Source organism: Copadichromis virginalis, linkage group LG3 (genome assembly GCF_057382275.1).
Source record: "Copadichromis virginalis isolate Kocher_CV1m ecotype Utaka linkage group LG3, C_Virginalis_male_GT1.1, whole genome shotgun sequence".
NCBI classification, from domain to species: Eukaryota; Metazoa; Chordata; class Actinopteri; order Cichliformes; family Cichlidae; genus Copadichromis; species Copadichromis virginalis.
Genome location: NC_140620.1, coordinates 17,982,290 through 17,993,645, shown reverse-complemented (window position 1 = coordinate 17,993,645; position 11,356 = coordinate 17,982,290).

Genomic DNA, 11,356 nt, shown 5'->3' with positions numbered 1-11,356 from the left:
CTAACCAGAGTCTCTGTGCATCACCAGACCTGAAGGTGGCGTCCCCGGCTTCAGCAGGGCACAGACTCCTGCATTCAGCCAGGGTTTCTGGTTTGGATAGCACATCACAGACTTGATGATGGTAACATCCTCCACACACTTACTCATGTAGCCTAGGACAGCAGATGTATACTCCTCCAAATCCAGCTTCTCCTTATACACCGCAGCATCCCTGAAGACCACCAGTTCACATAGCCGAGTTTTTTATGAGAACGTGCATCGAAGAAGTGGCCCTACAATGGCAACTGCCAGGGCTGGCAGTCATTAATAGGTTATTATGAACAGGTGAGTTTTGAGTTTAGACTTAAAAAGAGAGAGGGAAGTGATATTTTCCTATATCAAGAGGAAGGGAATTCCAAAGTTGAGGAAGCAGAAAGTCCTGCACCCCATGGTGGCTAAATGAGGGGACGGGATGGAAAAAGAAAGAGAGGACGAGGATCTAAAACACTGAGAAGTAATGGTGATCTGAACCAGATCAGCGAGGTATGAAGGGATGATGAATAGCATTAAATGTATACAAAAGTATCTTGAAATTGATGTGATATTTGACTGGAAGTAAATGGAGCTGCTGCAGTACAGGGGTGACGTGGTGAATAGAAGGGGTCCTGGTGATAATACAGGCAGCAGAGTTGTGGGCACCTTGAAGTTCATGGATGGACTTTTGACTAAGACAAAAAAGAAGAGATTTGCAGTAATTGATCCGGAAGGTGACCATGCCAACCATGCAATCGGAAAGTCTTTGAAGAAATGATTCAAGCCATACCTTGGATATCAAATGAGCCCTATCAGTCCTACCCAGGTAGTAGACAATAGTTTGTGTTTTCTCTAAAGGACAATTCATACTACAGGAAAACTTTAATTTGCTTCTATTGGCACTCAGTTAAGGGAGCACCAATTTAAGTATTTTCATTAGCTTCTTATTTTATTGTATTTTTTTTTTTAAAGAAGCACTATTACTGTGCAAAGTTTGTTTACTGCAATTGATTGTGCAATTATGAGTGTTTAGGAGTTTTACTGAGACAAATTGGTCCTTAATTGTTCACTTAAGCCCCTTGTGTGAAATCAAAACCTTCTGAACCTAGCTTCAATAAATGTCTGGGGTCTCTATTTGAATTGATATTGTACTGATCCTGAGTAGAGGCACTACACAGTCAAGACTTTTAATCTGTTGATTCACGTTGCAAACACACTTTCTCCATTTTTTTTCTGTTTCCAGACAAGAGTTTGATCCCTTATTGTGGTTTCTCTGAACACCATTTTCCACATGAGCTCTTATAGATGTACTGTTTCATGTTAATGTACAGAAAATGACATTTTCTACTTTTAAATAGTGAAACTTCATAGTCCGGGTTGAAAGGCTTGGCTGGAGACCAGAATCAATAGTTTGAGTCTTAAATGCGTGTAACAAGCTGTCTGAAAGTAGGTGACAAGCAGGGAGTCCACACACAAAGTTTACTTAAATATAAAATAATGTATTACGTGCACATGGAGGACCATGGGGGAATCCACAGCCAGTGAAACAATTAAACAGCATATGAGTGATCATATGCTGTCCATAGAAAGAGCAGAGGCCATACTAGCAGAGGTCAGAGAGGGCCCTGACATAAAGAAAAGATCTGTAACTGGTTGGGATGCTGGTGGAGTAGTTAGCGATGGTTAAAATGTCAGTTGGGGTCTTTTTGTGTGTGCTTCCTCACGTGTTCATCTTCGGCCCACAGTTCACACGTATGCATGTTAGGTTAACTGGTGATTCTAAATTACATATGTATATGGTGGAAGTGTGTAGTCAAAAGGATTTTGACTACAAAGCATAATACATTTACTCTAAGCTCAGAGTGGCCTTTCAGTAGATCACAGCAGGTTCCACTCCTGTCAGCTAACTGGAAGCTGAGGTTACATTTCTCACTGACTCACAAAAAATGCACGGGAGTAGATTAAAGAATGAATAATTCTCAGTTCCTGCTACAATAAAACGCATGAGATCAAACATATTGGTCTTTTTTAATGTTTAAAAAAATGTGTGAATGTCTTCTTTTAATGGCAGTTTGTTTGATAAGAGCTGTCAGGTGTCATGTTCAAGTTTGACCTCGTGGTGGCAGTGTTGCTTCTCTGTTTTAATGGCTGCACCCAGCCAGCAGAAAATCACGATAACAAAATTGTCAAAGAGCTTGAGTGTTTTCACTTGTTTTTCTTCAATGCTTTAATGATCAAATATAGATGTACCACAAAAAAATAACAAAAAAATAATTTTATAATAATTCAAAAACCTTCAGAGATTAATATGTGCAGCTTTCACTGTTTTCAAATCAGGAATTTGATTCATAAAATCCATAATATTTCTATACCATTTTTTTCTTTTTATGTTACAATTCAATTCAGCATGAAAGCTGCATGAAAATGTAATTTCATGTTTTGATTAAACAGAAAAAAATCAACTAAATCTGATTCTTTGCTCCAGTTTTGTTAAGTCTGCTAGTACGATTTCATTTGAATGCATCAATTGACACATATGTGTGTGTGTAGCAGACAGCACTTTTATTTTAGATAAGACTTTACTGATATGATGCACTTAAAGGGAATGAGGGGTGATTCCTGAGAATAAATCACAAATTTGCAGGAAGCAAATTGCAAAAAAATGTTGAGAGTCAAGAAATAAATGTTAATTTAGACAAAACTAATTTTAGGGATGAGAAACTCATCAAAATAGTCAGTGATATGATCATGATGATATCTCTCTTTATTGCTGATATAAAAACTGTCAGCAATCATCTATTTTAAAGGTTTACAGTAAACATAGTAAACATACTCTTTGCTGTGAAAATGATTAAAACTCAAAAACATTACTGGGGCAAAAATTGTCAGTCCAGCAAATATGAACCATATCTCCTATAGACATTCTTATTTTATTGGATCTTAATTTAGACTGTCACATATCTTAGTTACTATGGCAATAGTATTCTTTTTAATTACTTTGGATTTTTGCCATTCTGAATCACATTGCCATTTTTTTTCTTGTTGATTTGTTTGTTTTTTAAACCATCACAGATCACCATAATCATAAGAATTGAAAGACGTTACCAGATCCATTTTCTCCAAAGATTTCAAACAGGCTGCATTTCAACTGGAGGCTGGTATGAATCCTGACTCTGCTGTTGTTTATGTTTTCTGTAGATGAGAAAACCAACAACAGCAGCAACAAGAAGCACAGCAGAAACTGACAGACCAACGACCAGTCCAACAGATCCATCCTCCTTCCCTCCAGCCTCCTTCCCTCCATCCTTCTTCCCTCCATCCTCCTTCCCTCCATCCTCCTTCCCTCCATCCTCCTTCCCTCCATCCTCTGTGCCTCCTCCTGTCTGACCTGCAGGTGAGAAACAGGTGTGAGGTGTCAGCTGTCAGGTAGGTGATGAGTAAAGAACAGAACAGAATCCATTTCCTCTTCAAACTGCTGTCAGACATTATCTACTGCACTCTGATCACATCACTCAGACCAGCTGCTTTCTACAAAGTCTCATCAACAACATCTTTAGAAACAAACACCAACAACCAGGAAGCAGCTTCACCTCTGATCACACACACTCAACTCTACTCACTCACCTGGAGGATCAACAACTCTCACGTCCATGATACAGATAGGCTTGTTGTTAATGAGTCTCTTCTTGAGGCTGGGTTCTCTCTGGACGACACGACACTCGTATGTTCCAGTGTCATTAATCGTCACATCCTTCACAATCAAAGACACGTCTCCATCCTTCATCCATCTGTCCGGCAGATCCACCCGGTTCTTAAAAGATGGATGCTGCTCTTCAAGTACAGACCCCTCATCTCTGTACAAAAGGACATACTCATCCAAGTCAGCTCTTCTCCACTCCACAACTATGGTGTTGTTGTTTGGAGCTCGACATGGCAGAGTGACGTCCTGTCCAGACTCAGCTTTGATGTGTTTCTGTTCTGAAAGAGGAAACAACACAGAGCAGAGAGGTGAAAGGTCGAAGTACAACTGTTCACCTGAACAAGGTGGAAACACCAAAAAGCAGAGTTGCAGACTATGTTTTTCTCTGTTATCACTAATCATTTATTTTTAATTCTAACTTATTTGGGAGGCTTTCTCTTTAACGCATGAGATAGTTGATGGCACTGAGTGTGCCTATGGTGAGGTAATAAAGAGGAGGTGCCAGGACTCGAGACTGGAAATAAGTAGAAAGAGGAGAAAATGTGAATTGTTCATTGTGACTGTCAGCATCAGGGCAAATGCTACCAATGCATTGCAGTGCAAAGGCACCCCGACCTCCTTGCATCAGCAGATCTGCTGATACTGTAGTCCTGTTGACAGTGAAGTATTCTCTTCTTGTTAAAGGACAACCTGTAGTTACTTTTTTTTTTTAATTACGTGCAAGAATTTTTGTTAGTTAGTTTGGAGAACATTTTTTAAAAAGCCAAAAATGTCACACTTTGACAGCACAGGCTGAGAGTTTTGAAGGATGCTCAATCATCCAGGTAAATAAATCCCAAAAGGTTGATTCTGTTCATCTATAAATGCTACGTCCAGATTAACAGAACAGAACCATCTTCGCATCAATGCCAGCAAGACGAAGGAGCTGGTGATTGACTTCAGCAAGGAGCCACCCGCTATTACACCAGTAAACATCCAGGGTTTGATACGGTAGAGGAGTACAAATAACTGGGTATTCACCTCAATAACAAACTGGACTGGTCTACAAGCACACATACACTTTACAAAAAGGGTCTAAGTCATCTCCATCTGCTACGGCTGAGATCCTTTGGGGTGAACAGGACTCTCCTAAGGACACTTAGGACACTGTGGTGGTGTCTGCTATTTTCTATGCTGCTGCTGGGGTGGTGGAATGGCAGAGAGGGATGGGAGGAAACTCAAAAAACTGGTCAGGAGGGCCAGCTCTGTGCTGGACTTTCCGCTGAAGTCCATTGAGCAGGTTGGGGAGAGAGGATGTTGTGTAAGCTAACATCCATCATGGACAACACCTCCCACCCCCTGCATGAGACTGTACGAGCTCTGAGCAGCTTGTTCAGCAGGAGACTTTTACACCCACAGTGTAGGAAGGAGCGCTGCTGCAGGTCATTCTTACCAGCACCTGTCAGACTCTATAACACAGTTTAACACTGTTATCTTACTCATCACCTGTTTAATTGACGGATCCCATGTTTTTTATTGCTGCTACTTATTTGCAGCTTGTTTGTACACTGTTTATTTCACCAGGAGCATCCATACACCCACCACACTTACATGTACAAATCTCTGTACATTTTTATCTGTGCATACGGTTGCTTATCTATATAAGACCACTTTGTGTCTTCCTTCTAAATGTCATATTCATCTTGCTATAAGAGCTGTGCGACAGCCAAATTTCTCATTCGTGGGATATTAAAGGTTTTCCAAAAGTTGATTCTGTTCATCTGGACGTAGCGTTTTGTGGGAGAAACGTTTCGTCACTCATCCAAGTGACTTCTTCAGTCTCAGCTGACTGCAGGTCAGATATTAAAGGTTTATTCTATTCTATGTCCAGCAGGGGGCGTTGCGCTCATTTGCTATATATTTGTGATGCATGTTTTTCTGTAACCCCCCCAAACACACACACACACACACACAGACACACACATAAATTTATGATAATCAATAAAGCAAAGGCCATAACTAATGCAAACTGTATCGTACAACTGAACAGATGGTCTGATAAACAACTGATAGCCCCTGTACTACACTGCGCAATAAAGGAATAATGAAGCTCCTTAAGATTAGGAGAACAGAACCGCCACGTACACAGTTTCTGTTCTCTCCACAGGAAGCATCATAACTAATCAATCCACTGATTCAATCATTTGTATTCTCTGATCAGCAAATGAATGAATGGACGTCAGTAACCTCCTGGCGGGTTATGTAGGTAAAATATGTCAAGTGCTCACTACCGCAGGTCATTCTTACCAGCAGCTGTCAGACTCTATAATACAGTTTAACATTCTTTTGGTCATCTTACTCACCAGCTTGTTTGTTTACTGTACATTTTATAAATAGCTCTATAGATTTTATACATTACCCTGTACATTTTACACATATCTCCGAACAATTTTCTAAAATTTTGCTTTACATATTCTGTACACTGTTACCTGTATATACGAACTCCAGTTGCTTATGTTTATAGGACCACCCTGTGTCTCCCTTTTATATTTTATTTTCCTTTGCTTTAAAGGCTCTGTAACACCGAAATTTCTCATCTGTGGGATTATAAAGGTTTTTTTTTCTATTCTATTCTATTCTTTTGGGTACAGGCTGAGCGGTAACTGTGATTCCCCCTGGGTACCTCAGAGGGTTGATGCAGAGCTTTCTATGACAATATCTACAAAAACTACAATTGTTGTTTTACATGCAACTGCACAGGTTAAATTTATACTGTAGAACATGAAGAAAAAGCTTTGTAGCTGTATACTGACCCCTGAAACTACAACACATCACACTGACGCAGACATCTTTGTCTCTGTGGTAAAAGCTGCACTTGACCAAGCACTTACATCCACACTGATGCCACAAGACCTCATGATGCCTTCACAGACATAAACAAACTTAATATGAAATATGAAAATAATTATTTGGGAAGTAATGTGTAAACGAGGCCGATACTGTTTATTTTTCTTACTAAGAACATGCTTCGGTCTATAAATCTCACCTGCAGTGACAAATGTGAAGACGCCGACAAACAGCAAAGCCAACGCAGTTACAGCAGGCATTTCCATGTTGTCCAGGTCTCCTGATCCAACACGTTGGTTGTCATAAACGTGGGCAGGTTGGTATTTTCTATGATAGAATAACAGAAATTGAGTTTCAAATCTGACTACATGAGACTAAATTTAAGGATTAAATAAAGCTGAACGATTTGTCTATAATATAGTCGCTCAAACTTGACGCTTCTGTATCAGTTCTCTTAAAGAAGTCACATTAGAGTGATGTTTGGTAGCATGGAGGAGGATCAGAACATGTGTCATCTTTGAAGAGCAGGACAGGTGCAGTTCTTGAATGATCTCCACAGAACAAGACAAACATAACCTTTGGCTACACTCATCAGCCAAAGGACTTCAGCATGACGTCACTGTATAAAATGTATATTGTACTATGGAGGAGGCAGCATTTAGCTGTAGCCTCCATAAAGCCACAGCTGTTCTGAAGAACTTTGTCGACCTTTGATTGTCTTTAAGTTGTGTTGGAGCCACAGAGAGCAAATCTTTGTTCTTTATGAAGAACCAGTGAGACTGTTTGGACTTTCCTATGAAACATCAGTGCAGGAGTCTCTCAGTACATCTGTTTACAGTGAGAGACAAAGAAGCAGCAGAAACACACACAGAGAAAAAATTCATAACAGTAATCAGAGTACAGGAGAGTAACTCAGTACATTTCCTGTTTGTGATTGATGTGATTTTCTTTTTTAGATTGTGTCAGATAAAGTCTGACAGCTTTTGGTTCTTCAGATGATGAAACAACAGTCATCCACCCATTCACACACACAGTCACACACTGGTGATGGCAAGCTACATTGTAGCCACAGCCACCCTGGGGCGCACTGACAGAGGCGAGGCTGCCAGACACTGGCACTGACCACCACCAGTAGGCAACGGGGGAAGTGTCTTGCCCAAGAACACAACGACCGAGACCGTCCAAGCCGGGGCTCAAACCTTCCGATTACAAGGCAAACTCCCAACTCTTGAGCCACGATCGCCCCTAATAGGCATTTGTCCCTTCACACAAAATACTACGATCACCCCAGATGATAAAACGCATTGAATTCATTTCATATGATGTGTTTTCATAGATGAAACCAGCCAACAGTAAATCAAATGCTTCACACTAACTACACATGACATTCATCTGTAACCAGAAAAGTGAAGCTTTAATCCTGGTTCAGATGGATTAACATTAACAATCTGCTAATCCACTGAAGCTCACCGACTTCAGTCAACCTGTCGGATTAGCTAAAAGACTGAAAGACATCATTTTAAAGACTTACTGTTGTTCTGAAGGATCTCCAAAAACTATCCACTGACAGGTTAACTAAACTGTGTAAGGTTAATTTATCCTGTTGCCTTTTAATCGCTTCAAAGGATTGATTCCAAGTAAAAAGTTAAATAAAAGTGAAAGGTTTAAAAACTAAAAACCAAAAAGATGAAATACATCAAGTTAAGAATCCAAAAGTAAAGATACCTCTGTACCAAACAGCCACCAACAAGTGCACCTTTATTTCCTTGTTAACCTGGTTTACAAGACAAAACTTTGACCTGTTTTAGGCTACTCATCATTATGTGGATTTCTACGTCTCTGCATCCTGGACAAACTGGCTCAGCAGTGACTAATAATAATAATAATAATAATAATACATTTTATTTAAAGGTGCCTTTAAAGACACTGAAGGTCACCTTAAATAAGTAGAACAAAATAGAAACATGTAAAAATAAAAGAACGCAAGTATGAAAGCATAAAAGCTGACCAAGGTGGGAAAAAAAGACTATGATCATAATGAAGGATATGCAATTATTAAAACATTGGTTTTAAGGCGTGATTTAAAAGTTAAGAAAGAGTTTGTAGATCTGTTGGAAGTGGACTGCGTTCTAAACCCAATCTGCCAAACCTTGAACCAGCTTGTTAAATGAAGTGCATAGTTGGCTCATATGTTTCATTTGCTCTTTTGCCAAAGAGCAAATGAAACACATGTCACGAAGGTTTCCCAGGTTTCAACTGAGTGTTCTTTGAATGAAAGTCTCTCTCTGATAACAAAAAACACACTGTGCCAAATACTAGAATCCAATGTATATTTGGTGGGTGATGAAGTCTTACAAGTATATGATATTTCTGAAAACAACTTTATAAACTTCATAGTACAATAGTAGTCAAGGGCGTAGATTTGTCATGGAGGGTCCCCACCAATAATTTGATCTCTTCGAGTAAAGACAAACAAAACAGATAGGAAGAAGAAGAAAAAAGAATCTGTCAAGGTCTCGTTCAGCCAGCGGTGCAGAAAGAGTTAAATTACGTTCTCTACTGGAGTCCTACCTCATGTGACAAATATGTGTTTGGCTGTACATTTTCACCTATTTTAGTTTTAAAACTAAACAGCAAGACAAATGCCTATATATATATATATATATATATATATATATATATATATATATATATATATATAAACACCCAGCACGCCCCTGCGGGCGGTTTATCCTTCAAGCTCGGGTCCTCTACCAGAGGCCTGGGAGCTTGAGGGTCCTGCGCAGTATCTTAGCTGTTCCCAGGACTGCGCTCTTCTGGACAGAGATCTCCGATGTTGTTCCCGGGATCTGCTGGAGCCGCTCGCCTAGCTTGGGAGTCACTGCACCTAGTGCTCCGATTACCACGGGGACCACCGTTACCTTCACCCTCCACATCCTCTCGAGCTCTTCTCTGAGCCCTTGGTATTTCTCCAGCTTCTCGTGTTCCTTCTTCCTGATATTGCTGTCATTCGGAACCGCTACATCGATCACTACGGCCGTCTTCTTCTGTTTGTCTACCACCACTATGTCCGGTTGGTTAGCCACCACCATTTTGTCCGTCTGTATCTGGAAGTCCCACAGGATCTTAGCTCGGTCATTCATCCTGGACTGTGGTGCTGACACTCACCAGTCCCCGGCCCCCTTCCTTCCGCTTAGCGTACAGCCTCAGGGTGCTGGACTTGGGGTGAAACCCTCCATGCATGGTAAGGAGCTTTCTTGTCTTCATGTCAGTGGCTTCTATCTCCTCCTTTGGCCAGCCTATTACCCCAGCAGGGTACCTGATCACGGGCAGGGCGTACGTGTTGATGGCCCGGATCTTGTTCTTACCATTCAGCTGACTCCTCAGGACTTGCCTGACCCTCTGCAGGTACTTGGCGGTTGCAGCTTTTCTAGCGGCCTCTTCATGGTTCCCATTCGCCTGCGGGATCCCCAGGTATTTGTAACTGTCCTCTATGTCTGCAATGTTGCCTTCTGGTAGTTCAATCCCCTCAGTTCTGACTACCTTCCCTCTCTTTGTTACCATCCGACTACACTTCTCCAGTCCGAATGACATTCCAATGTCATTGCTGTATAGCCTGGTCGTGTGGATCAGTGAATCGATGTCTCGTTCACTCTTGGCATACAGCTTGATGTCATCCATGTACAGGAGGTGGCTGACAACTTACATATATATATATATATATATATATATATATATACCACTCCCCCCACCAACAGCCCTTTTGAATGACTCCCTATCTGAGGTCTCAAGGTTGGCAAGTATGTGCAAAGCTTTGGCCCACATCAGTCTAAAATTGTATGTAACCATGAATAACATGTTGCCATGTCCACCAGGAGAGACTGGACAGTATAGATGTAAAACAAATATGCCAGCAGTTTATCTCAGTTAACGAGAGGAGAAGGCATGTGTTTGGCTCCTTCACATAGTGAACATTGAGTTGTTGTGTGGGCACCAGTAGTCCATGTCTGTTCCTGTAACAGTAGTTCATGTTTAGAATATAAAATCCCAGCTCACTGATCTGATAGGGGCAATAGTGCCAACAACGTTGCATAATTTTGCTGAGAGATCTTAGATGAGTAGTTTTATAGACAAAAACCACCAGGTCATTCAGTGTTCCCTTAGTGCTAATGTGTAACTTCTTTGGCTCTCGGAGGAGGCGGACGCACTTTTTCTCCTCTCCTCTCCCTTATCTTCCCTGCTTAGCTCTTATGTCCTTGTCTAGTCTCGTGTTTTTTGTATTACTTTTCCCTGGAACACTCTCTCACAGTCTGTTTCTAAAATCTAAAAGAGAATTATGGATTTGATCAACTAGTCTCTGAATGCTATTGACACCCTTTTCTCAACGAGAAGTCTGGGCTCGGGAGAGCCCGAGTGCCCTGGAGGGACTTTCCCTGCCGGATACACGATGGACAGGTGGCAGACGTGGAGGATCATGTGCCTGGCGGGACTGTCGATCGAGGACGCTGAAGATATCTACCTATTCGGAACCATGATAACAGGGTTCTTGCTGATCGGAGCTGGCTTGGCCCTGGCTTATCAGAGAATTAAGAAAGCGGAACCGGCTGTTCAAACCCCCCCAAGGCTGCCCGCTGGGATTGAAACGATGGGACGAGGCGCGACTTCTCAGAATGGGCTCACTGAGTGCAGCATGGTTAAGACCTTGGAGAAGCTTATGGCTGCCATGAATACTCAGAATAAGACCTTTGAGCGTACATTGAATTACATCAAGGAGAAGTTCACTCAGATTAACACCTCTGAGCGAAAGTTGGATCACAT